Here is a 27,712-nt window from a genome sequence, read left to right on the forward strand (position 1 = left end):
ACATTCCAGTCCTTTGGAATCAAACCCATTGGCAACAGCCTTTCTTCCTTGAAAAGGTTTCCCCTCCCAAAATGGAAAACAAACATGATACAAGCAAACACAACTCAAAACACAAAGAGACAATGGAAGCAAGCTCAAGCCCCTCATAGCTCACCTATACCCCCACTGTCACGCTATTGAAAACGGCGTCTGCCCCCACTAAAGTCATTCATGACTGCAGAGCGTGACAAGCTTTAGCAGATCACTGCTCCCACAGCAACATTCCCTCTCAAAGAAAGAAAAAACCCCACACAAACTACAAACCTACCCCAAACAGAATTCAGCATCAACCTAAAAATCCTACTATAACATTACCACAATGAGGTGGTATTGAGGAAAATGTCTTCTCTCCCAAAATGTAAAACAAAAAAAGACACAAGTAAGCACAACTGAAAACACAAAGAGACAATCGGAGCAATGTTTTGTCTTCCATAGCTCACCTATGCCCCCGTTGTCAAGCTTCTTAAACCAACTTCAAATCAAGCTGCTTTAAATAATAACTGCTCCATCTGATTACTGCAGAATGCAACATTTACCAGATAATGACTCCCTCTACATCCCTCCCTCTCCAAAAAAGAGTAAACACACACTACACAAACTACAAACTTTTTCCAGTAGAATTCAGCATCAATCTAAGGGATCCTACTCTAAGATTACTTCACTAACCCAGGATAGTTTGATCCTTTTCTAATTTATTTACAAAATAATTCTCATTCTGAGAGTTCTGGAAGTATTATCAATATTCTGTTTGATTCCTTTTTTTCAGGCATTTTGAAGTCTTGAAACAGAGCAAATTTACCTATTTTTCTACACACCACTGAGGGATAACTGTCAGAAATATCTTACGATCAAAATTTTATTTTCTGATATTCAGGCTAGTATAAATTTTTCCTTCAGATAATACAATGGGCAAAACAGCTAAAAAGATGAAATGTCATACCAAAATTAAAAAGCAATCAAAACCACCATTCAAATGTAAGTACCTGTGCCATCACACTGACAGTCTAAACTTTGCTGAAGACGAAGAATATATAAACTTACTTAGTTTATCCAAAGTATAGACAGTTTTAATGTGCCAAATAAATATTAAAATAGTGGAAAATTTTTCCATGGGAGCATACAACTACAATCAACTATTCTCTGGCAAAGAGTGCTTTCAAAATGTGCAGCCAAACTCCAGCCCTAAGCCACCCTCATGTCAACAGCTTCTGCTCTGCTCAGGTGGGCTTCAGAGCTGCAGGGATGTAGGAGACACCTGCTCAAGGTAGGCCAATGAGCCCTGAGGGACGTTGGCTGGCTTTTTGTGCCACATATTGATGTCCTCCAACACCTGCTGCCAATGACTCTACTTGGTCAAGTGCTTTCCGACAAGTGTGTCTTTCTGCTGTAATTTATTTCTTAGTTTCTAGACATCCTCTGTGATAACTTGTTATGGTTTCTGGACAGATAATTGCCATCTTTTTTGTAAAAAAAGAATATTCTGCAGGCTGGGCACCGTGGCTCACGCCTGCAATCCCAGCACTTTGGGAGGCCAAGGCTGGTGGATCACCTGAGGTCAGCCTGCCCAACATGGTGAAACTCCATCTCTACTAAAAATGCAAAAATTAGCCAGACCTGGTGGTGCACACCTGTAATCCCAGCTACTCTGAGGTGGGAGAATTGTTTGAATCTGGGAGGCAGAAGCTTCAGTGAGCCAAGACTGTACTACAGCACTCGAGCCTGGGTGACAGAATGAGACCCTGTCTCAAAAAAAAAAAAATATATATATATATATATACACACACATACAAACACACACAATTTTTTTATATATACACACACAATTTTTTTATATATACACACATGTATATACACATGTATATACACACATATATATACACATAAATATATATACACATACACATATATATATATTTTTTTTTTTTTAAAGAGAAAGAGAGAGAGAGAATAGGAAGGAGGAAAAAGGAAGAGAAAGAGAGAGAGAGAATGGGGAGGAGGGAGAAGGAAAAGAAAGAGGGAGAGAGAATGGGAGTATTGCTTTCTTGCCCAGGCTAGAATGCAATTTAGTAATGGGTATTGAAAACCTCTTTTATAATGATAATTATACTTAATGATGTAGTCAGGAAGGAATAAGGGAAGAAGATAACAAACAAACAGCCAACCAATATTTAATTTAAACCTATGAAATGCTATGCGATTACTGAGGAGTGATTTACTTCCAATTATATAGTCACCTTTGGAATAGGTGTGAGGTGGTAATGTATGTTTTGTGTATTTGAAGTGGAGAGTTCTATAAATGTTTATTAAGTTTACTTGTTCCGGGTCTGAGTTCAAGTTCTGAATATCCTTGTTAATTTTCTATCTCGTTGATCTATAGAATCGTTAGCTCTTCTTGTTGCATTGATCCTTTTGCCATTATGTAATGTCATTCCTCGCCTCTTTTGATCTTTGTTGCTTTAAAGTCTACTTTATCAGAGGCGAGAATTGCATCTCCTGCTTTTTGTTTATTAGTTTATTTTTACTCTCTGTTTGATTGGTAAATCTTCCTCCTTCTCTCTGAGTCTTTGTGTATTGTTGCATGTAAGATGGGCCCGGATGCAGCATACCGATGGGTTTTGGCTTTTTATCCAATTAAAATATATATAAGTTTAATACCGGCGTTTGATGCTAGCTGGCTGTTTGCCCATTAGTTGATGTAAATTTTTTATTGTGTTAAAATTCTTTGCTTTTTGATATATTTTTGGAAAGGCTGATATTGGTTGTTCCTTTATATGTATAGTGCTTCTTTCAGAAGCTCTTGTAAAGCAGGCCTGGTGGTGGTGAACTCTCTAAGTACTTGTTTGTTCGCAAAATATTTAATTTTTCCTTCGCTCATAAAGCTTAGTTTGGCTGGATAGGAAATTCTGGGTTGAAAGTTCTTTTCTTTAAGGATGTTAAATATTGGTCCCCACTCTTTTCTGGCTTGTAGGGTTTCTGCTAAGAGATCTGCTGTAAGTCTGATAGGTTTCCCTTTATGGGTAACCTGACCTTTCTCTCTGGCTGCCCTAAGTATTTTCTCCTTCATTTCAACCCTAGTAAATCTGGCGATGATGTGCCTTGGGGTTGGTCTTCTTGAAGAATATCTTTGTGGTGTTCTCTGTATTACCTGGAGTTGAATATTACCCTGCCTTGCCAGGTTGGGAAAATTTTCCTGAATGATATCCTGAAGAGTATTTTCCAACTTGGATTCATTCTCTTCGTCACATTCAGATACACCTATCAAAAGTAAATTAGGTCTTTTCACATAGTCCCATATTTCCTGGAGACTTTGCTCATTCCTTTTCATCCTTTTTTCTGCATTCTTGTCTTCTCGTTTCATTTCACTGAGCTGGTCCTCGACTTCTGATATCCTTCCTTCTGCTTGATCAATTCGACTGTTTAAACTTGTGCATACTACGCGAAGTTCTCGTGTTGTGTTTTTCAGCTCCATCAATTCACTTATATTCTTCTCTAAATTGTCCATTCTCGTTAACATTTCGTCAAACCTTTTTTCAAGGTTCTTATTTCTTTGCATTGGGTTAGAACAAGTTCTTTTAATTCACAGAAGTTTCTTATCACCCACGTTTTGAAACCTGCTTCTGTTATTGGAACACACGTGTAATCTATTAAGCCTTGTTCCATTACTGATGAGGAATTGCAATCCCCTGTAGAGGGAGAGGCATTCTGATTTTGAGTATTCTCTACCTTTTTACGCTGGTTTCTTCCCTTCATTATATATTTGTCCGTCTGTCGTCTTTATAATTACCGACTTTCTAACTGGGTCTCTGACGTCCAACTTGTTGATTCCCTGCGCCGAAATCTGAGCAATCCACTGAGCCGGCCAAAACAGCGGTGTTAAGATTGATGGTGCTTTTCTGCCCGGGAATCTCCGGACTCTGCACCAAGAACTGGCGTGCTAAGGCACCAGCAAAACCGCCACGCCGGCCACAAGAGTCGCCCTGGCGACCCGTGGAGCTCCTCCACTGGGAATCTCCTGGTCCGTGAGCAACTAATATTCATCTGAAAGTGTGGCGTCCTCTCATTCTTTGCGCTTTCACTGGGAGGTACGTGCCCGAGCTGCTAATCATCAGCCATCTTGGATCCACATATATATTTTGATACATACATATATATATAATTGTATCCAGAAGTTTCTGGATATTTTAAGACAGGCAGAATATATATATGTGTGTGTGTGTGTGTGTGTGTGTGTGTGTGTGTATTCTGCCTGTCTTAAAATATCCAGAAACTTCTGGATACAATGATCAACACCAGGTTGGGCTTGGTGGCTGATGCCTGTAATCCCAGCACTTGGGTGATGCCTGTAATCCCAGCTAATGTGGGTGGATTGTTGAGCCTTGAAGTTTGAGACCAACCTGGGAAATATGGTGAAACTCTGTCTCTACTAAAAATACAAAAAAATTAGCCAGGCATGGTGGCATGTACTTGTGCTCCCAGATACTTTGGGCACTGATGTGGGAGGATCACTTGAGTCCAGGAGGTCTAGGCTGTGGTGATCTGAGATAGTGCCACTGCAATTCAGCCTGGGTGACAAAGTGAGACCTTGTCTCAAAAATAAATAAATACATTTTTTAAATTAAACAAAATTTAAAATGAGCAACACCAGCTGGAATTTCTTTCTGATTGGTTCCATTGACATAGTCCTGACTCACCAGAGAAGCAAAGCAAGCCTCAAAAGATGACTCCAGCTTATCCACCAAAGTCATTTAAGGAGGTCTTGGAGTTCTCGTAGCTGCCTGAAGAAGCAAAGCCTGGCCTAAGAGGCCAAGCAGGGATAGTGGGAGCCCCAGTGGTTGTTAAGACACTAGCTGGGCGAGGTGACTCACACTTGTAAGCCTAGCACTTTGGGAGGCCAAGGCAGGTTGATGGCCTGAGGTCAGGAGTTTGAGACCAGCCTGGCGAACATGGTGAAACCTTGTCTCTACTAAAAATACAAAAAATAGCTGGGCATGGTGGTGGGTGCCTGTAATCCAAGCTACTTGGGAGGCTGAAACAGGAGAATCACTTGAACCTGGGAGGCAGAGGTTGCAGTGAGCAGAGACCATGCCACTGCACTCCAGCCTGGGCAACAGAGCAAGACTCCCTCTCAAAAAATAACCCTCCCCAACACACACACACACACACACACACACACACACACACACACACACACACACTGTGTTATTGGCATAGGGAGTAAAGAAACATACTGTTTCAGTGAAACAGAAGTGAGGGCCCAGAAACAGTCCCACATATACATGGACAAAAAACAATGTGGACATCTTTCCAATAAGTATTTTCAGAAAAAAATCGTACATCCCCAAAAATGCCTACGTCATCTCTTTCACACACATACCAAGGAATCAGTTTCACACGGATTATAGATGTAAATGTGAAAAGCAAAATAAAATTTTTAGAAGACAGTATGAGAATATTATGAATTAAAAATAAAGATTTTTTGAGAGCACAAAAAGTACTAATTATAAAGTGACCCTAATTTAAACTATAAATTTGTGCTCATAAAAAAAAAAAAGTCCAAAAATAGAGGGAAAAGACCTATCACAGAATGGGAGAATATATTGGTATGTTGCAAATATCAACATATATAACAAAGGACTAAAATACAAATTTATAAGGAATTCAAATGATCCAATTTTGAAAAAGAGAAACTAACTCAATAGAAAAATAAGCAAGAGACCTAAATTATTCACAAAGTGAGATATCCAAATGGCTAATAAAAAAGAAAAAGAAACTTGACTTCATTTGTAATCAAAAAAGTACAGAATGATGATTATTGAATGATAATACCAAATGTTGGTGAAGATGTGAAGCAATGGGAACTCTTACCTGCTATAAGGAGAATCCAAACTGATTTAACCACTGGCATTACCTACTACAGTTAAATTTATGGCTACTCTATGTCACAGTAGTTCCACTCCTTGGATCATATGTTTCCTGCCCCCCTACTAGAATATAATCACCATGAAGGTAAAAGCAGTGTCTTTTTTCATCACTGTATCCGCAGTACTTACTGTATCTGACTCAGGCAGTCTGTAAATATTTGTCGAATGAAAGTGTATGGAAAGTCTATCAAGATATATCATAGACTGAGGAGGAAAATATTGAATGAGGCAAATAGGCTGGGTGCAGAGGCTCACATCTGTAATCCCAGCACTTTGGGAGGCTGAGGTGGGTGGATCACAAGGTCAGGAGTTCAAGACCAGCCTGACCAAGATGATGAAACCCCGTCTCTACTGAAAATACAAAAGTTAGGCCAGGCACCGTGGCTCACGCCTGTAATCCCAGCACTTAGGGAGGCCGAGGCAGGCGGATCACGAGGTCAAGAGATCAAGACCATCCTGGCCAACATGGTGAAACCCTATCTCTACTAAAAAAATAAAAAATTAGCTGGGCATGGTGGCACGCACCTGTAGTCCCAGCTACTTGGGAAGCTGAGGCAGGAGAATTGCTAGAACCCAGGAGGCGGAGGTTGCAGAGAGCCGAGATCACGCCCCTGCACTCCAGCCTGGTGCCTGGTGACAGAGCGAGATTCTGTCTCAAAAAAAAAAAAAAATACAAAAGTTAGCCGCCTGTAATCCTAGCTACTTAGGAGGCTGAGGCAGGAGAATTGCTGGAACCCAGGCAGTGGACATTGCGGTGAGCTGAGATTATGCCACTGCACACCAGCCTGGTAACAGAGCGTGACTCCAACTCAAAAAAAAAAAAAAAAAGAAAAAAAATTTATAGCCAGGCTCCTGGCATGGTAATGCACAGCCATAGTTCCAGCTGCCTGGGAAGCTGAGGCAGGAAGATCACTTGGGCCCGGGAGTTCGAGGCTGCAGTGAGTCATGATGGTGCCACTGCACTCCAGCCTGGGCAACAGAGCAAAATCCTATCTCTAAAAATAGTAATAATCAATTTAAAAAGAAGAGAAAAGGAAAAGAAAGATTTCTTCTGTGTAAACAAAAATATCTAGGCCGGTGTGGTGGCTCATGCTTGTAATCCCAGCACTTTGGGAGGCACAGGTGAGTGGATCGCCTGAGGTCAGGAGTTCGAGACCAGCCTGGCCAACATGGTAAAACCCCATCTCTACTAAAAATACAAAAATTAGCCAGGCATGGTGGCAGGTGCCTGTAATCCCAGATACTCGGGAGGCTGGGGCAAGAGAATTGCTTGAACCTGGGAGGTGGAGGTTACAGATAGCTGAGATCACGCCACTGCATTCCAGCCTGAGCAACAGAGCAAGACTGTCTCAAAAAAAAAAAAATCTAAACACACACGCAGTTATGACATGTAAATATATTTCCTAATAGTTAAGCAAGAAACTACTGATGACAGTTTCCTATAGGGTGAGACACAATATGGACAGGAATGAAGAGTGAGAAAGAAGGAATTTATTTTTCATTGTATACCTTCCTGTTAAATACTGTTGGAATTTTTAAAGTTGATTTCAAAAACAGTATAAAAATTCCAACAGTATTTAACAGGAAGGTATACAATGAAAAGTAAATCATCAGTAGTTTCTTGCGTATCATTTACATACTATAAAATGCATCCATTTTAAGTATACTATTCAATGAGTTTTGAAAAATGTACACATACATTTAATCAACACCCCAATCAAGATTTAGAACATTTCTATCACCCCAGAATGTTTCTTCTGTCTCTATGGTTGTTAGCAGAAATCAGTTCTTTATGAGTTGCAGGACCGAGGGCCTCAGTTTCTGGTTGGTTGTTAGCTGGAAGCTTCCCTCAGTTCTTTGTAGTGTGGGCTTCTCCAAAGGGCACCTCACAACATAGCAGCCTGTTTTGTCAAAACCAACTCTGTATCTTGCTTGGATGTGTTTGAGTTTCCAGGATCTATGGGAAAAATTTTGGCCATTATTTCTTCATATATATTTTTCTTCTCTCCTTCTCCACTCTGGAATATAAATTGCATATGTGTTAGACCACTTGATATTGTCCTTCAAATCACGGAGGCTTTGTTAATTTTTCCTTGAGTCGTTTCTCTGGTGCTTCAGTTTAGATAGTTTCTAGTATAATTTATTCAATTCACTAATCTTTTCTTCTGCAGTGTCTTGTTATACTATCCAGTGAATTTTTCAGTTAATATACTTTTTTTTAACTCTAGATGTTTCATTTTATTCTTATGATCTTGTTTTCTTTTAAATATATAAACATATTTAGACCAGCTGTTGTTAAAGTCCTTTCCTGCTAATTTCATCTTCACTGTCATTTCTGGATCTATTCCTATTGACTGATTTTTGTCCTGGTTTTGTCACATTTTCCTGTTTCTTATGACCACTAGTAATTTTTTATTGGATGCCAGATATTGTGAATGTCTGGGTTTTATTGTCATCTTTGAAATGTGTTGAGTGTTGTTTTGGCATATAATTTAGTTACTTGCAGATCAGTTTCATCATATCAGACCTTGTTGTTAAGCTTTATTAGGTAAGGGATATCTAAAGCAGCATTTATTCTAGGCTGTGCCTAGCTTTTCTTACTCTGATGCATAGCCTTTCTTGGATCTCTACTAAATGCTCTGCTGTCCCACGAGATTTCTCCACTTAAATTGGTCAGAACACAAATGTCGGCAGGGTGCGGTGGCTCACGCCTATAATCCCAGCACTTTGGGAGGCTGATCAGTAGGTCAAGAGATCCAGACCATCCTAGCCAACATGGTGAAATCTCGTCTCTACTAAAAATACAAAAATTAGCCTGGTGTAGTGGCGCTCTCCTATAATCCCAGCTACTTGGGAGGCTGAGGCAGGAAAATCACTTGAACCCAGGAGGCGGAGGTTGCAGTGAGCCGAGATGGAACCACTGCACTCCAGCCTGGGTGACAAAGCGAGACTCCATCTCAAAAAAAAAAAAAAAGAAAGAACGCAAATGTCTCTAAATGCTATGAGAGCAGTGTCATATGTATCTGGGTGGTGAGATTTATACTGTGGGTATTTAAAATTAAAACCTGGCATGGTGTGGTGGCTCACACCTGTAATCTCAGCACTTTGGGAGGCCAAGGTGGGCAGATCACTTAAGATCAAGAGTCTGAGACCAGTCTGGCCGTGGTGAAACCCCATCTCTACTAAAAAAATACAAAAATGAGCCAGGCACAATTGCGGACACCTATAATCTCAGCTACTCGGAAGGCTTAGACGAGAGAAGAGCTTGAACCCAGGAGGCGGAGGTTTCAGTGAGCCAAGGTTGCACCACCGCACTCCAGTCTAGGCAAAAAAGAGAGACTCTGTCTCCAAAAAAAAATAAAATTAAAATCTAACAAACATTATTTTTACAAAAGAAAGCAAGTATGTTTCAACACAAAACATAAAATATACAAATTTATGTCTGTATATTTTCAGTTCGTGATTAAAAAAAAAAGTTTCCAAGAGTACCAATGGGGCATTAGCAACATGTTCCAGGTTGTCTAATTACTCTCTCTTTCTTGGTCCAAGTATGGAGAGAAAATAGTTCAACAGCAGCCACAGCATTTTAAGAGATGCCCACAAGGCCGCAGCAGTGGTCAGAACTGAAGGGGTTAATTTTCCTTATATATGAGCGGAACAGAGCACTTAAAATGTAAGAGTTACTTAAAATTCAGCTTAGCTTTATGGTGATTTAGAGTTTGTTTAATTAGTATTTAGAACTGCACATTGTTTATAGCTATTGGTATTTCAATAGATGCTTATATTGTTGAACATTTGAAGTTTAATAAGCTTCAGTTCTTTGAAGAAAAACACTGATGTAATTAAATTTTCAATTACTCTTTTTATAGGAGCCCATGCAATTAATAAAAACTAAGGCATTTTAACAACACTCATTTTAAAAACTAGTCAACGACCTCATTAATTACCTAACACAGTAGATATTTTGCAATATAAAAGGTTCACCTAGGCAGAGTAGCAACTCTTGAAAAGTACATATAATGACACATGAGAATAAATAAAAATGACTTTGTTTCAGGATGATTTTGTGCATACACAAGTGTGTGGATCAATTCCAGCTTTCCAAAAAACCATTATTATGTACTGACTCCAATTATCATTTGTTTTTTCTTAATTGTGAGGTCAAATTAAAAACAGTGACATAGTTGCTCCCCAGAACTTCCTTGGCCTTAGAGCATTATAGAGGATTCTTACATTCAGGTTAAGAAAAAGAAAGTGGAGTCTTCCACCAAGATGGCCGAATAGGAACAGCTCCAGTCTGCATTTCCCAGCAAGAGCGTGCCAGAAGAGCAGTGATCTCCACATTTCCCACTGAGATACCAGGTTCATCTCATTGGGATGGGTTAGACAGTAGGAACAGCCCAAGGTGAGCAAGCCGAAGCAGGCTGGGGCATGGCCTCACCCGGGAGGCACAAAGGGCTGGAGAACTCTCCCTCCCAGCCAAGGGAAGCCATTAGGGACTTTTCCAGACACTCAGGCACTCCGGCTCAGATACTGCACTTTTCCCAAGGTCTATACAACGCACAGACCAGGAGTTTCCCTCTGGCGCCTACAATGCCAGCTCCCCAGGCTTCCAGTGCAAAACTGGGTGGGCTTTTTAGTTGAGTGGCTCCTGGAATGCCAGCAAGACAGAACTGCTCATTCCCCCTGAAAATGGGGTCTGAACCCAGGGAGCCAAGTGAGCTGGCTTCACAGGTCCCACCCCAACAAAGACCAGCAAACTAAGATCCACTGGCTTGAAATTCTCACAGAATTTGATTGGGCTAAATACCCCAATCAAAAGACACAGACTGGCAAATTGGATAAAGAGTCAAGACCCATCAGTGTGCTGTATTCAGGATACTGAATACATCTTACGTGTAAAGATACACATAGGCTCAAAATAAAGGGATAGAAGCAGATTTATCAAGCAAATGGAGAGCTAAAAAAAGCAGGGGTTGCAATCCTAGTCTTTGATAAAACAGACTTTAAACCAACAAAGATCAAAAGAGACAAAGAAGGGCATTACATAATGGTAAAGGGATTAATGCAACAAGAAGAACTAAACTATCCTAAATATATATGCACCCAATACAGGAGCACCCAGATACATAAAGCAAGTTCTTAATGACCTACAAAGAGACTTAGACTCCCACACAATAATAGTGGGAGACTTTAACACCCCACTGTCAATACTAGACAGATCAATGAGACAGAAAATTAACAAGGATATCCAGGACTCGAACTCAGATCTGGACCAAACAGACCTAATAGACATCTACAGAAATCTCCACCCCAAATCCACAGAATATACATTCTTCTCAGCACCACATTGCACTTATTCTAAAATTGACCTCAAAATTGGAAGTAAAACACTCCTTAGCAAATGCAAAAGAATGGAAATCATAACCACTATCTCTCGGACCACAGTGCAATCAAATTAGACTCATGATTAAGATACTCACTCAAAACTGCACAACTACATGGCAACTAAACAACCTGCTCCTGAGTGACTACTGGATGAATAATGAAATGAAGGCAGAAATAAAGATGTTCTTCGAAACCAATGAGAACTAAGACACAATGTACCAGAATCTCTGGGACATATTTAAAGCAGTGTCTAGAGAGAAATTTATGGCACTAAATGCCCACCAGAGAAGTGAGAAAAAATACAAAATCAACACGCTAAAACCACAATTAAAAGAACTAGAGGAGCAAGATCAAACAAATTCAAAAGCTATCAGAAGGCAAGAAATAACTAAGATTGAGCAGAACTAAAGGAGATAGAGACACAGAAAAACCTTCAAAAAATCAATGAATGCAGGAGCTGGTTTTCTGAAAAGATGAACAAAATAGATAGACCACTAGACAGAATGATAAAAAAGAAAAGAGAGAAGATTGCAACAGATGCAATAAAAAATGATAAAGGGGATATCACCACCAATCCCACAGAAATAAAAACTACCATCAGAGATTACTACAAACACCTCTTGCAAATAAACCAGCAAATCTAGAAGAAATGGATAAATTCCTGGACACTTACACTCTCCCAAGACTAAACCAGGAAGAAGTTGAATTCCTGAATAGACCAATAACAAGGTCTGAAGTCAAGGCAGCAATTAATAGCCTACCAACCAAAAAAAGTCCAGGACCAAACAGGTTCACAGCTGAATTCTACCAGAAGTACAAAGAGGAGCTGGTGCCATTCCTTCTGAAACTATTCCAAACAATACAAAAAGAGGGAATCCTCCCTAACTCATTTTATGACACCAACATCACCCTGATACCAAAACCTGGCAGAGACGTAACTAAAAAAGAAAATTTCAGGCCAACATCCATGATGAACATTGATGCAAAAATCTTCAATAAAATACTGGCAAACCAAATCCAACAGCACATCAAAAAGCTTATCCATCACAATCAAGTCGGCTTCATCCCAGTGATGCAAGTCTGGTTCAACATCCACAAATCTATAAATGTAATCCATCACATAAACAGTACCAAAGACAAAAAACACATGATTATCTCAACAGATGAAGAGAAGGCCTTTGAAAAAATTCAACAGCCCTTTATGCTAAAAACTCTCAATAAACTGGGTATTGATGGATTGTGTCTCAAAATAATAAGAGCTATTTATGACAAACCCACAGCCAATATCATAATGAATGGGCAAACCTGAAAGCAATCCCTCTGAAAACTGGTACAAGACAAGGATGCCCTCTCTCATGACTCCTATTCAACACAGTATTGGAAGTTCTGGCTACAGCCATCAGGCAAAAGAAATAAATAAAGGGTATTTGAATAGGAAGAGAGTATGCCAAATTGTCTCTGTTTGGAGATGACATGATTGTATATTTAGAAAACCCCATTGTCTCAGCCCAAAATCTCATTAAGCTGACGAGCGACTTCAGCAAAGTCTCAGGATACAAAATCAATGTGCAAAAATCACAAGCATTCCTATACCCAATAAGAGACAAACAGAGAGCCAAATCATGAGTGAACTCCCATTCACAATTGCTACAAAGATAATAAAATACCTAGGAATACAACTAACAAAGGACGTGAAGGACCTCTTCAAGGAGAACTACAAATGACTGCTCAAGGAGATAAGAGAGGACACAAATAGATGGAAAAACATTCCATGTTCATGGTTAAGAAGAATCAATATTGTCAAAATGGCCATACTGCCCAAAGTAATTTATAGATTCAATGCTATTCCCATCACGCTACCAATGACTTTCTTCACAAAGTTGGAAAAAAACACCTTAAACTTTATATGGAACCAAAAAAGAGCCCACATAGCCAAGACAATCCTAAGCAAAAGGAACAAAGCTGGAGGCATCATACTACCAAACTTCAAACTGTATTATAAGGCTACTGTAATCAAAACAGCATGGTACTGGTACCAAAACAGAGATATAGACCAACGGAACAGAACAGATGTCTCAGGAATAATGCCACACAACTACAACCATCTGATCTTTGACAAACCCGACAAAAACAAGCAATGGGGAAATGATTACCTATTTAATAAATAGTTTTGGGAAAACTGGCTAGCCATATGCAGAAAGCTGAAACTGGATCCCTTCCTTTCACCTTATACAAAAATTAACTCTAGATGGATTGAAGATTTAAACATGAGGCCTAACACCATAAAACCTCTAGAAGAAAACCTAGGCAATACCATTCAGGACATAGGCATGGACAAGGACTTCATGACTAAAACACCAAAAGCAAAGGCAACAAAAGCCAAAATAGACAAATGGGATCTAATTAAATTTAAGAGCTTCTGCACAGCAAAAGAAACTATCGTTAGAGTGAACTGGCAACCAACAGAATGGAAAAAAATTTGTGTAATCTACCAATCTGACAAAGGGCTAATATCCATAATCTACAGAGAACTTAAACAAATTTACAAGAAACCACCACCAAGAAACAAACAAACAACTCCATCAAAAACTGGGCAAAGGATATGAACAGGCACTTTTCAAAAGAAGACATTTATGCAGCCAACAAATAAATGAAAAAAAGCTCATCATCACTGCAAATCAAAACCACACTGAGATACCACCTCATGCCAGTTAGAATGGCAATCATTAAAAAATCAGGAGACAACAGATGCTGGAGAGGATGTGGAGAAATAGGAATGCTTTTAAACTGTTGGTGGGAGTGTAAATTAATTCAAGCACTGTGGAAGACAATGTGGTGATTCCTCAAGGATCTAGAAATAGAAATACCATTTGATCCAGCAATCCCATTACTGGGTATATACCCAAAGGATTATAAATCATTCTATTATAAAGACACATGCACACGTATGTTTATTGTGGCACTGTTCACCATAGCAAAGACTTGGAACCAACCCAAATGCCCATCGATGACAGACTGGATAAAAAAAGTGGCACATATACACTATGGAATAAAAAAGGATGAGTTCATGTCCTTTGGAGGGACATGGATGAAACTGGAAACCATCATTCTCAGCAAACTGACACAAGAACAGAAAACCAAACACCACATGTTCTCACTCATAAGTAGATGTTGAACAATGAGAACACAGGAACACAGGGAGGGGAACATCACACACCAGGGCCTCGGGGGTGGGGAGGCTAGGGGAGGAGTAGTAGGGGGTGGAGGAAGTGGGGAGGGATAGCATTAGGGGAAATACCTAATGTAAATGACAGGGTGATGGATGCACAAACCACCACCATGGCACGTGTATACCTATGTAACAAACCTGCATGATCGGCACACGTACCCCAGAATTTAAAGTATAATAAATAAATTTAAAAAAAAAGAAAAAGAAAGTGATTGTTGGGGGTGTGAGGGGCTAGGGGAAGGATAGCAGGTGGTAGGGGCTAGGGGAGGAATAGCATTAGGAGAAATACCTAATGTAGATGACGGGGTGATGGATGCAGCAAACCACCATGGCACATGTATACCTATGTAGCAAATCTGAATGTTCTGCCCATGTACCCCAGAACCTAAAGTATGAAAATTGTAAAAATAAATAAATAAATAAATAAGTGACAGAGGTATGCAGATTAGATATAGTCTTATTTATATTAAACACTAAATTTAAAATGGAGTAGGAGAAAATTCTTCATTCCATATATTTGCTACCTAAAGATTACCAGCAGCATCAGTAGTAAAACACAGAAGCTTGTGATACAAATCTGTATTAGTCACAGCTCTCCAGAGAGGCAGAACAAATTATACAAACACACACACACACACACATGTTTATAAATATGTGTATGTATATATTTTACTAGATTTATTATTTGCTAGATTATTTTGTGCTAGATCATTATTTTTACTAGATTATTATTTATTAGATTTACTATAAGGAATTTATTATTATAAGAATGTATTATTATGACGCTCTATGTGATTATAGAGGCTGACAAGTCCCAAGATCTGCAGTCAACAAGCTGGAGACCTAGAAGAGCCAATGACACAGTTTCAGCACAAGTTTAAAGACCCGCAAACTAGGAGAGCAGATGGTGTGGTTCAAGTCTAAAAGCTGCCAGACTCAAGACTCAGGAAAAGCCAATATTTCAGGTTGAGTCCAAATGCAGGGAAAAAAAAAAAAAAACTGTCCCAGTTTAACGATAGTGAGGTAAGAGGAATTCCGTCTTACACGTGGGAGGGTCAGTTGTTCGTCTACTCAGACCTTTGACTGATTGGATACTGGATGAGGCCAATCCACATTAAAGAGGGCAATCTGCTTTTTGCAGTCTACTGATTCAAATGTTAGACTCCCCCAGAAACACCTTCACAGACAATCAAGGACAATGTTGACCAAATGCCTGGACCCCATTGTGCAGTCAAGTTAACACATAAAATTAACTGGCACAGCATTCCCACCCCAAAACTTCTGGATCAGAATATTAAGTTTCAAAAACTCCCAGCTGTTTAATGTGCACATTAGAGACTGAGAAGCTCTGCAAAATCATGATCAATTTGCTGGTCAGAAAAGAAACTTGCCAGAGTTCTTGCTTTTAAGGAGCCTACAGTCTACTGGAATGGGGGAAATAAAGAAACAAGTAAACATTCAAATATGATTTCCTGGGATAAGAATGGTGTGGTGATATCTACTCCCTGCATCAAGAAGGGATGCTTTATTAAATTGGTAAAAGGGCTGGTCAGAAAAGATAAATTTAGATCCTAAAGAACAAGAATTTAAGGGGCAAAGAAGGAGCAACTCATCAAAGAGGCCAGAAAGAAATGTAGGAAACAAGGAAATGGTAGCATCGTGAAAACCAAGAGAATATGGCCTTTCTAAAAATAATCCCATCTAGGCATATCGCAAAACACCAGCACCATGTTTTACAGAAAGCAGACACTAACTTGCGTTTATCATATGAGTTAATGAATAAATGCACATTTACCTTAGTGTTAATCAGGTGAAAACCAAGATATAAATTAAAAGCATCTAACACCTATTCTCATGCTCAGCCATTAGACCCTACGATATCCAAAGAAATAACCATATTGAAACTAAATTTGAATACATAAATATATGTGTGACAAATGCCTAACTTGAAATCAATTAAAAAAACTTTTAGATATGAATCATGTTAGTCAATTTTTAAAATATGCACTTCTCTGAAACCACCTTCTGCAATAGCAACTAGTAGGATTCTGTGTACCCGGTAGGCACTCAATAAATATCTAAATAAAATTGTTCTTGAGACCACTTATCTCTGCTGCCTCCCAAAACCACATTAAAATGATGGTAAAGGAAGAAAATTCTATGACCCAAACCAGGCAAGGTGGCAGATGGGAAGCAAGTGGATAAACACCAACTGACTTAGGAAAGCAAAGAAAGCCAAAAGCAAAGAAAACTAAAAATAGAGAAAATCAGCATTTATAGAGAAGGAAGCCAACAAGAAGCAGAGGCCAGGCACAGTGGTTCATGCCTGTAATCCCAGCACTTTAGCCAAGGCCGAGGCAGGCAGATCACCTGAGGTCAGGAGTTCAAGACCAGCCTAGCCAACATGGTGAAACCCTGTCTCTACCAAAAATAAAAATAAAATAAAATACAAAAATTAGCCAGGTGTGGTGGCGTATGCCTATAGTCCCAGCTACTCAGGAGGCTGAGGTGAGAGAATTGCTTGAACCTAGGAGGCAGGGGTCACAGTGAGCTGAAATTTGCACCATTGCACTCCATCCGGGTGACAGTTGAGTGAGACACTGTCCAAAAAAAAAAAAATAGAAAAGAAGAAGAGGAAGAAGAGCAGCAAGAGGAAGAGGAGGAGGAGGAAGAAGAAAAAGAAGAAGCAAACAGATCTTTATGACAGAACCCTACAAAGTTCCAGGAATGGGCCAGGCACAGTGGCTCATGCCTGTAAATCCAGAAATTTTGTGGGGGTCGAGGCGGGCAGATCATGAGCTCAGGAGATCCAGACCATCTGGCAACACGGTGAAAGCCCATCTCTACTTAAATACAAAAAATTAGCTGGGCATGGTGGCATGAGCCTGTCTGTAGTCCCAGCTACTCCGGAGGCTGAGGCAGGAGAATCGCTTAAACCCAGGAGGCGGAGGTTGCAGTGAGCCAAGATCATACCACTGCACTCCAGCCTGGTGACAGAGCAAGACTGTGTCTCAAAACAACAACAACAAGAAGAAAGTTACAGGAATAGGGAAACCAGGTTCCTCTGGAGTCATCAGGCACCTCCAAGGGCAGAAGTGAGGTGTAAACAGCACGCTGAACAGAGTATTACAGGTTCCCTCCTCCTCTCCAATCAGGTTACAATGCCTCCCTTACCCAGGCAGAAAACTGGAAGTTTACTCTTTCAAAGGACACTCACCCAGAGAAACTTTGAACTTCAGGACACCAGGACTACCTGAAGAAAGGGATAATTCAGTGCAAGCCTCTATATTGAAGAGGGAAGTGAAACCTCACCTTCTGTTCTCTGCCTTCACCCCCACGAAGTCTTCCTCTGTTCCCTCCAACAATGCTGGCAACCCAACTTATTGTGCCCTTATTCCCTGAAGGAGAGCACAGAAATTGAAGACCTCAGAAAAAAGACCTACACATACTGGCATTTGGCATCCGCCAATGATAAGGTCCTTGGCTACCTGATGATCCTACAGAAAAACTGTATTTATGAGACAAGCCTCCTCTAAAACACACAGATTCTAATTAACTTTTAGGTGTCTCATTATTTTATTTTTATTTATTTTATTTTGAGACAGTGTCTCCATCTGTCGCCTAAGTTGGAGTGCAGTGGTATGATCACGACTCACTGCAGCCTCAACCTGCTGGTCCCAAGTGATCTTCCTACGTTAGCCCCCCAGGTAGCTGGGACCACAGGAACTTGCCATCATGCCCAGTTCATTTTGCTTATTTTTTATTCCAATGAGGTCTCACTATGTTGCCCAGGCTGGTCTTGAACTCCTGGACTTAAGCAACTCTCCCACCTCTAACATAGGGGTGGCGCCACCATGCCTGGTTAATTTTCTATTTTTAGTAGACATGGGGTTTCACCACGTTGCCCAGGCTGGTTTCAACCTCCTGGCCTCAAGCGCTCCACCTGCCTCAGCCTCCCAAAGTGGTATTAGAGGTGTATTGTAAGCCCATGCCCAGCCTAGGTGTCTCATTCTTAAAAATAAATGGACAGTCATGTATCACTGACTTTTAAGGAAAATATCTCACATGAAAGACAAAACCACAAATTAAAAAATATAAGAAGGAACATAAAGGGAAACAGATAAAATGTTAGAAGAAAGAAAGAAAAAGAAAAGAAGGAAGGAGAGGGGAGGGGAGGAAGGAAGGAAGGAAGGAAAACAAGGAGAAGGGAGTAAGGAAACAAAAAAGTAAAGAAAGAGAGAAAGAAAGAAAAAGAAAGGCAGGAAGGAAGGAGGAAAGGAAAACCTCCTCAGAGAGACAAAAGAAACTGTGACATCTTGCAAGAACAAGATAAAGTGAAAAAGGAACATTTAGCCCACCAACTAAAAAAATAACTGCAGGCTGAGTGCAATGGCTGATGCCTGTAATTCCAGCACTTTGGAAGACCAAGGTGGTGGGTGGGGGAAGATCACTTGAGACCAGGGGTTTGAAACCAGCCTATGCGACATAGTGAGACCCCTGTCTCTACAAAAAAATTAAAAACTTAACCAGATGTGGTGGTGTACACTTGTAGTCCCAGCTACTTGGGAGGCTGAGATGGGAGGATCATTTGTGCCCAAGCATTCAAGACTGCAGTGAAATAAATCTGGCCACTGCACTCCAGTCTGGGAGAAACGCTGTCTTTCTTTAAGAAAGAAAGTAAGTAACTGGGGCTTGGCATGGTGGCTCATGCCTGTAATCCCAGCACTTTGGGAGGCTGAGGCAGCCAGAGTGCTTGAGGCCAGGAGGTTAAGACCAGCCCGGACAACAAGGTGAAAACCTGTGTCTACTAAAAATAGAAAGTTAGCCGGGCATGGTGGCGCACCCCTGTAATCCCAACTACTTGGGAGACTGAGGCATGAGAATAGCTTGAACCCAGGAGGTGGAGGTTACAATGAGCCAAGGTCGGCCCACTGCTGACAGAGCAAGTGCTCAAAAAAAACAAAAAGGTAATAGAGCAATGCCTTCTCAATTGAGATGAAATCAATTCCAATCTAGAGTATTAATCTCAGTCAAACCATCAATCAAGGTGAGAGGAGAAGTTTCATAGGTATTTTGTTTCCAAAACTTTACCTCCCATATATCTTTTCTCAGGTATTTATTGGTTGATACGTTGATACGTTTCACAAGAGGGATATAGGGCAAGAAGGGGGAAGACATGGGGCCTGGAAACAGGATTTCTAACATAGCAAAGGGAGGAAGAGATTTCCTAGGGAAAGAAACACTGTATAGCAAGCCCAGAGAGCAACGAGTTAACACAGCAGGAGAACGTCAGAGATCCAGAAAGCGTAACACCCAGGAAAAACAAACAAACAAACAAACAAAAAACCACGGGATTTAGAAACTACCTGATGAGCTTCCCTACACTGAGAATTGTACAGTTCTGTTGGAAAGTCTGGGAAGGAAGCGGTATCAAATATACAGAAAAGTAAACCAAAGAAGAAAGCATTGGTGAACATATGATTGAGTCTTGTCCCGAAAGTTAAATAAAAAATAAAATGTAACCAAAGTGCACCGTATGACTCAGTTCTAAGTAATATTTACACAATCAGATTATAAATACTGAAAATTGATTTAACGAAAATTATGACAGAATTTCTCTCTATGTTGAGAGAATGAGGGAAGGGAAGTATGTGCTTATGGAGGGGAGGGCCAGGGAGAGGGAGAGGGAGAAGAGAGCTCAGTGCTCATCTTCCATAAAGGTGAGTCGACTATAACTGAGGATGAAAAATCAAGCTTCAGGAGTAAGAACATATTATTTTGAAGAAGCTGCTAAAACTCGAAGTAGTTGTTTCTGGGGAGCAGTAATTAAATAAGGGCCAGATGAGGTGAAGCAGGAGACTTGTTTTTTTCAAATTTTGTTGAACTACTAAAATTTTAAATAATGCACTGTCATTACTTTGCTAAAAATTAAAAATTGAAAATATATACGTAAATAATTTAAAACAATGAAAACTAACTGCAAAGAAAATATTCTGAAAATCCCAATACAGTAGCTGATGTAGGTGATCAGAGTTCCTTCAGGACGTGCAGTCCTCTTTATATCTAATACACCGGATCACCCCACCTCCTCCAGCTTCTCCAGATCCCTAATCAGCACAGTTCCTTGTAGACCCCAAGAGATCAAACCATCAGGGAGCATACCTAAATATTGCTCTTAGCGCCATCTAGGGACTAAAACAAAAAATAAGGCTTGGGTTCCTGCCTTGCTTTCAAGTTACAAGAAATCGGTATTATCTGTTGCATGTGAGCAACAGATAACAATATAATTAATCCAATTAAACACTAAATTGGTGGTATAGACAATATGAAGTTGGGAGACATGTCAGATTAGGGAGAATGTGGCTGGAGCACTGACAGCCAACACAGAAAATGAAGAGGAAGCGCATGGAGGCAGAGGTTGGGCTTTATTGCAGTGCATTGTAGGTCTTGTCAAGATTTGGGGGGGTTAATGGAAAGCCATTAAAAGGATCCCATTAAAAGGGTGACACTATTTTAAGAAAATCACCCCGATCATTGGATGAAGATGGACTGGAGAGAGGCAAAAACCAATGGGGAATAACCAAGACACTATTAAAGTGGCTCCAGTGAGAGGGTATGGAGTTTTAGATCAGGATGGTGGATGTGAAGATATGGAGTATTAAATACATTATAGAAGTAGAATCAGGCTGGACACAGTGGCTCACACCTGTAATCCCAGCACTTTGGGAGGGCGAGGTGGGTGGATCACAAGGTCAGGAGATCGAGACAATCCTGGCTAACAGGGTGAAATCCTGTCTCTCCTAAAAATACAACAAATTAGCTGGGTATGCTGGCAAGTGCCTGTAGTCCCAGCTACTCGGGAGGTTGAGGCAGGAGAATCGCTTGAACCTGGGAGGTGGAGGCTGCAGTGAGCTGAGATGACGCCACTGCATTCCAGCATGGGCAACAGAGCGAGACTCTGTCTCCAAAAAGATAAATGAAAAAAAAAAAAATAGAAGTCATGAAAATATATGAGAACGTTTATGGCTGTGTTTTTCAAATGTGGAGCTCGTGCTTAAATTAATGCAAGTTTCAAGAAACCATTCCGGGGGTTTCTGATTCAGTGTCTTGGTGAGGCCCAAGAACCCGCTGGGGTAACCCAAAAGATTCTGAGGCAGGTAGTTCATGCTCAGATTGAAATAGGAAGCAGCAACATGTGTAGCCAACCCTTTCTAGAAGATGAAGAGAAATAAATAGAGGTTGGTAACTCTAGAGGGGTGTGAAGCCAAACAGAGGATTGCTTTTTTGTGTATTATTAGTTTTTTAAAAGGTAGGAGATACTAGAGCTGAGGTTCATAACCTTGGCTACCCACTGTAATCACCTGTTGAACTTTCTAAAAATATTGATGCATAGGACTCATCCCAAGCCAGTAACTCTGAACCTCTGGGGATGAGATCCAGATAGAAGGATTTTTTTGTTTTGTTTCGTTTTGTTTTGAGACTGAGTCTCGCACTGTCGCCCAGGCTGGAGTGCAGTGGCCCAATCTTGGCTCACTGCAACCTTTGCCTCTCCGGTTCCAGCCATTCTCTTGCCTCAGCCTCTTCAAGTAGCTGGGACTACAGGCGCGCGCCACCATGCCCGGCTAATTTTTGTAGTTTTTAGTAGAGACGGGGTTTCACCATGTTGGCCAGGCTGGTCCCGAACTCCTGACCTCGTGATCCGCCTGCCTTAAAGTGCTGGGATTACAGACGGGAAGCCACCACGCCCGGCCCAGATAGAACTATTTTTTTTAACCTTAATTTTATTTTTCCTTCCACCGCCCCCACATTGTTTTTATCTCCCCAATGCCTGGCAGACAAATGTGTCCTCAATTCATGTTCATCGCTGTGGAAAGAATCGCCGGCCAGTAGCAGACGATACAGACCACAGGAAACCACTTAATGTATCGTAGAGCTCATGCAATGTTCTTGTGAAAAAGATTACAGTCCAATTCCCTGACTTCCAAATGAAGAAACCGAAGCCCAAGAGGGGAATTAAATGCCTCAGATCTCTCGCCTTAGTAATGGCGAATCAGGATCGGAAGCCAATATTCTAACCAACACCCAGATCAATGTTTTCCTGCCTTTCAACAATCTAATTTGTCCACTCCCCAAGTCCATTCACCCAATCAAGATCCAGGGTCTAAGAACACCTCCCCCTCAATACCTCATTTCCTCAGTCAGGAACAGACCCCGCCGTCCCTTTCATCCGACCCGTTGTCACCCCCAAACCCGCCTGTGTCTCATTTATTTCCCACCCATCACGGCTACAAGCCACAGCGCGGGATTTAACCACAGGGGCTGAGCGTCTCTCACTCTGTTTGCGCTGCTCCAGTAGCGGACTCTGTCGCCATAGCAACCGGAGACTCGGAATCGGCCTGCAGCAGCAGGAGGAGAGGGAATTTTGGTATAGTTATTTTTTATACGTGCGCTCCTTACCGCTTCCCGCGCCTGATGCGTGAATTTGAGGGTCTGGTAGGAAAGCTCCATCAGACACTGAGCTAGGGCCCGAGAGAAGGAAGAAAAGGAGTCAGTTACTGTGCTGACCCGTCGATCTAAGGAACCTGACGCTTAACCAGCCCGCCCCTTTCCGGATTGGCTAGAGCCTAGACACGCTGGCCAATCGTCGGCCACAGACGGATTCTTTAACATGCCAATCAATGTTAGGCCATGCATGTTTTATCCAGGGTGTTTGCGTGGCACTGACCAATCAAGAGATCGATGAGGGATGATTGGTAGAGCATGGGGCGGGCTTCACAATTGTTTTGGTTTTCTTATTTCGTTTCTAAAATGCAAGTTAAGGATTATGCACCATACTATTTGTCCTCGATTTCGACAGTTGTTCAGGCCTTTGCGACCCAATGCTTCTATCCCCAAGACTAAATTTCGACGTCTCCTCTTCTCCTCCCTGGATTAGGGAAAGGTTTGGAAATCCCTTCTGCTTTTCTTTGAAATTCTCTGTGCATGGCCCATCTAGACTGGATTAATCTGCTGTGGACACTTTGGTTGTCAGGATCCTTCTGGGATGCAAACTGTGCATCACACTTTCTCTTCTCCTCCAACTCCCTTCATATTCCACCTGTTCTCATTAGACGTGGAGAATCATGAACGTGTGTTCCTCTGCTCCATTTTCTTCATGTGTTAACTAGTCTGGTTCTTCAATGTCTTTCCCTTCTGGCTCTCTTGCTGTGAATCCTATTCCAAAGCATCCCCTCGTCATTATCTTCGGTCTTCTTCATCCATTTCTCCCTTTAGAATACAAAAATATTCAAGACTCCTCAATCTACAAAAAAAAAAAAAAAAAAAAAGTTTCTCATAAGTGTTGAACTGAATCACTTCTCTCCCATTCAGGACAAGCTTTCTGAAAGGACTAGCTATCCTCTTCCTCACTTCCTTACCTCCTACCCATTTCGTAGCACATTCTGGTCCTGCTCCTTTGAAGCAGTTCTTGCCAGAGTCGTCAATAACTTCCTAATTGGGAAATCTGAATGCAGGTTATTTTACATTCTTTATCTTATTAAAACTTGGCACCATGTGAAATTGTTGACCACTTTCTAATTAATAATAATAACTAATTTATTAAACATCTACAGCACCAATGTACTATGTCATTTACTTGACTAATATAATCCTAAAACAACATGAAGAAGTTAGTAATGTCCCCAATTTACAGTTATGCAAACAGACTCAAAAAGTCAAATTATTAATACGTAGCTCTAGGAAGAGTTAGGATACAAACCTGTTTCCTGACTGAAGCCAATGCTCTTTTCACTGTTCCTTGCTTCCACCCTTCCTGTCCAGTCTCACCTCTAATTCTCACCTGGATACAGGCACCCCCACTCTAACACAAGCGAACTGCTTACAATGCTTGTGAACCACTAATGGGTAGTTGCTTTGGCTTGGAGGACCACTCTCACCCCTGCTGCCTAAGGAAGTCTATTTTGCCTGCAAGACAGCTCAAAAATTACCTTCTAGGATAATTCAATGGCATTTTCTCCTAACAATAACTATACTTACCCCAGTCAAAGCTTAGGCAGAGGACAAATTAATTCCTGATTCCACAACATACTTTTCATACTGCATTTATCACATTATTTTGTTGAAATATGGTTTTCAAAAAGTTAAAAATATGATCCTTTGATATGAATAGATACCTATCAATGATTTTGCCTAACTCATTAATGAGGGAGCCAATAAGATGGTAAAGCTGGTTTGAAGAACATTATAAGGCGGGGTGTATTGGCTCACTCCTGTAATCCCAGCATTTTGGGAGAACAAAGCGGGCGGATCACCTGAGGTCAGGAGTTCAAGACTAGCCTGGTCAACATGGTGAAACCCTGTCTCTACTAAAAATACAAAAATTACTTGAGCATAATGGTGCATGCCTGGAATCCCAGCTATCCAGGAGGCTGAGGCAGGAGAATTGCTGGAACCCAGGAGGCGGAGGCTGCAGGGAGTCAAGACTGCGCCACTGCACTTCAGCCTGGGTGACAGAGAAAGACTCCATCTCAAAAAAAAGGAAAAAAAATTATAAGGACATGGATATTTACAGACATTTTAAAAACCAATGTCAGTACAGTGTCCCTCAGGATCTACTGGAAACTGGTTCTATCCCCACCACTAACACCAAAATTGGGGATTCTTATGTTTTTTATATGAACTGACATACTACTTGCATATAAGCACATCATCCTGTATACTTTACTTATTTATTATTTTGAGACAGAGTCTTGCTTTGTCACCCAAGTTGGAGTGCAGTGGCACGATCTTGGCTCACTATAACCTTCACCTCTCGGGTTCAAGCAATTCTCCTGCCTCAGCCTCCTGAGCAGCTGGCATTACAGGCACATGTCACCATGCCCTGCTAATTTCCATATACCGTATTTCATTTGTTTGTTTGTTTGTTTATTTATTTATTTTGAGATGGAATCTTGCTCTGTTGCTCAGCCTGGAGTGCAGTGGAACGATCTTAGCTCACTGCAACCTCTGCCTTCCTAGTTCAAGCAATTCTCCTGCCTCAGCTTCCTGAGTAGCTGGAATTACAGGTGCCCAGCTACAACATCCAGTTAATTGTTGTATTTTTAGTAGAGATGGGATTTCACCATTTGCAGAAAGTGATTTATTTAGGTAGAGAAAGAGGAAAAGGGGAGAGAAAAAGATGAGAGAGAGAAAGCTTCCACGAAGATTGTGGAAGGGGACCCAAATATGGAATCCCGACTAGAACTCTTAAACGATGCTTGATCCTTGATTGGGCTTCCTAAACAGTATAACACTGAAAAAATACACTGTAATCTCTTTTGCCTTATTTCCAAATTTAAGGTAGTTTTTCTAGAGAATCTCCTCCAGGTGATTACTAGCTTTCAAATTTCTCTTTTTCTTTTTTTTTTTTTTTTTTGAGACAGAGTTTCACTCTTGTTACCCAGGCTGGAGTGCAATTGCGCAATCTCGGCTCACTGCAACCTCCGCCTCCTGGGTTCAGGCAATTCTCCTGCCTCAGCCTCCTTAGAGTAGCTGTGATTACAGGCACGCGCCACTGTGCCCAGCTAATTTTTTGTATTTTTAGTAGAGACGGGGTTTCACCATGTTGACCAGGATGGTCTCGATCTCATGACCTCGTGATCCACCCGCCTCGGCCTCCCAAAGTGCTGGGATTACAGGCGTGAGTCACCGCGCCTGGCCTCAAACTTTTCTAAGCAAGAGCCACATTAAGAAATATATTTTAGGCCGGGCATGGTGGCTCACTCCTGCAATCCCAGCACTTTGGGAGGCCAAGGCAGGTGGATCGCCTGAGGTCAGGAGTTCGAGACCAGCCTGGCCAACATGGTGAAAACCCATCTCTACCAAAAATACAAAAATTAGCTGGGTGTGGTGGCAGGTGCCTGTAATCCCAGCTACTCGACAGGCTGAGGCAAGAGGATTTCTTGAACCTGGGAGGCGGAGGTTGCAGTGAGCTGAGATCACACCTCTGCAGTCCAGCCTGGATGACAGAGACTCCGTCTCAATTAAGAAAAAAAAAAATGTAAGACAATAAGAAATACATTTTACATGAGGCCATAAGATACAGGTATATAACAAATCAGACTCAAGTTTATTGAAATACTTATGCTTACTAATGTGATGCACTTTGCTATTCTCAGTTTCTCTTCTTTAAAATGCTCATTGTTATGTAAGAATCCTCTAAGTGGTCACAAACTGAAGTTTGAAAAACATAGTACTAGACTGAATATTTAATGAGGGCACTTTTAAAAAATTATTATTGTATCATGCTTAGTACAGCTAATGGAATTAGATAATATTTGTTGAATGAAAAGCTGATTCTCTTTTTTACTCCTTATTCTGTAAGATTTGATTTTGAAGAAAGAAGTTTGTTACAGAAGTGTTTTCAAAAAGCTTCTTCCTATAACTCGATCAAGACAGTTGCAGGTGGGCAAAAAAAAAAGAAAGAAAAAGCTTCTTCCTCTGGCCATATCGAGTAACTAGTACTGGACTAGATCTGCTACTCTAAACAACTAGAAAACGAGACAGCTACACAACAAACTAGACAAGATAAATAGAGCAATAGTTTTCACAAATAAGACAATACGCATCACAGAACTGAGATACAAGAGAGAAAAAAACAATTAAGATGAGCCCTACAATCATGCTAGATTTCTGTGTAGAAGTACTTTTTGGTCTTTAGTACAGGCGGAGGGAACAAAAATACAGTATGTTAGCTTCACTAAGTTGAAAGAGAGATAGAAGTTTGGGGATGCTGAATCAGGTTAAACTTGCAGGACAAATTGTTAATGGAAAGGGATCTTGATACAGACCCCAAAAGAGGGTTTTTAAATCTCACGCAAGAAAGAATTCAGGGCGACTCCATAGAGTAAAGTGAAAGCAAATGTATTAGGAAAGTAAAGGAATGGTTACTCCATAGGCAGGGCAACCCCGAGGGCTGCTGGTTGCCCATTTTTTGGTTATTTCTTGATTATATGCTAAATAAAGGGTGGATGATTCATGCCTCCCCTTTATAGACTGTATGGGGTAACTTCCTGACTTTGCCATGGCATTTGTAAACTGTCATGGTGCTGGTGGGAGTGTAGCCGTGAGGACGATCAGAGGTCACTCTCATCGTCAT

At 40.9% G+C, this 27,712-nt stretch overlaps 1 pseudogene; it reads right to left on the bottom strand.

Moving 5' to 3' along the window:
• Nucleotides 1-1,256: 1,256 nt before the first annotated feature.
• LOC135276024 (uncharacterized) lies at nucleotides 1,257-27,712 on the bottom strand (annotated as a pseudogene).

This window comes from Aotus nancymaae, unplaced genomic scaffold (genome assembly GCF_030222135.1).
Source record: "Aotus nancymaae isolate 86718 unplaced genomic scaffold, 86718_ANA_hifiasm-v0.15.2.pri h1tg000020l, whole genome shotgun sequence".
NCBI classification, from domain to species: Eukaryota; Metazoa; Chordata; class Mammalia; order Primates; family Aotidae; genus Aotus; species Aotus nancymaae.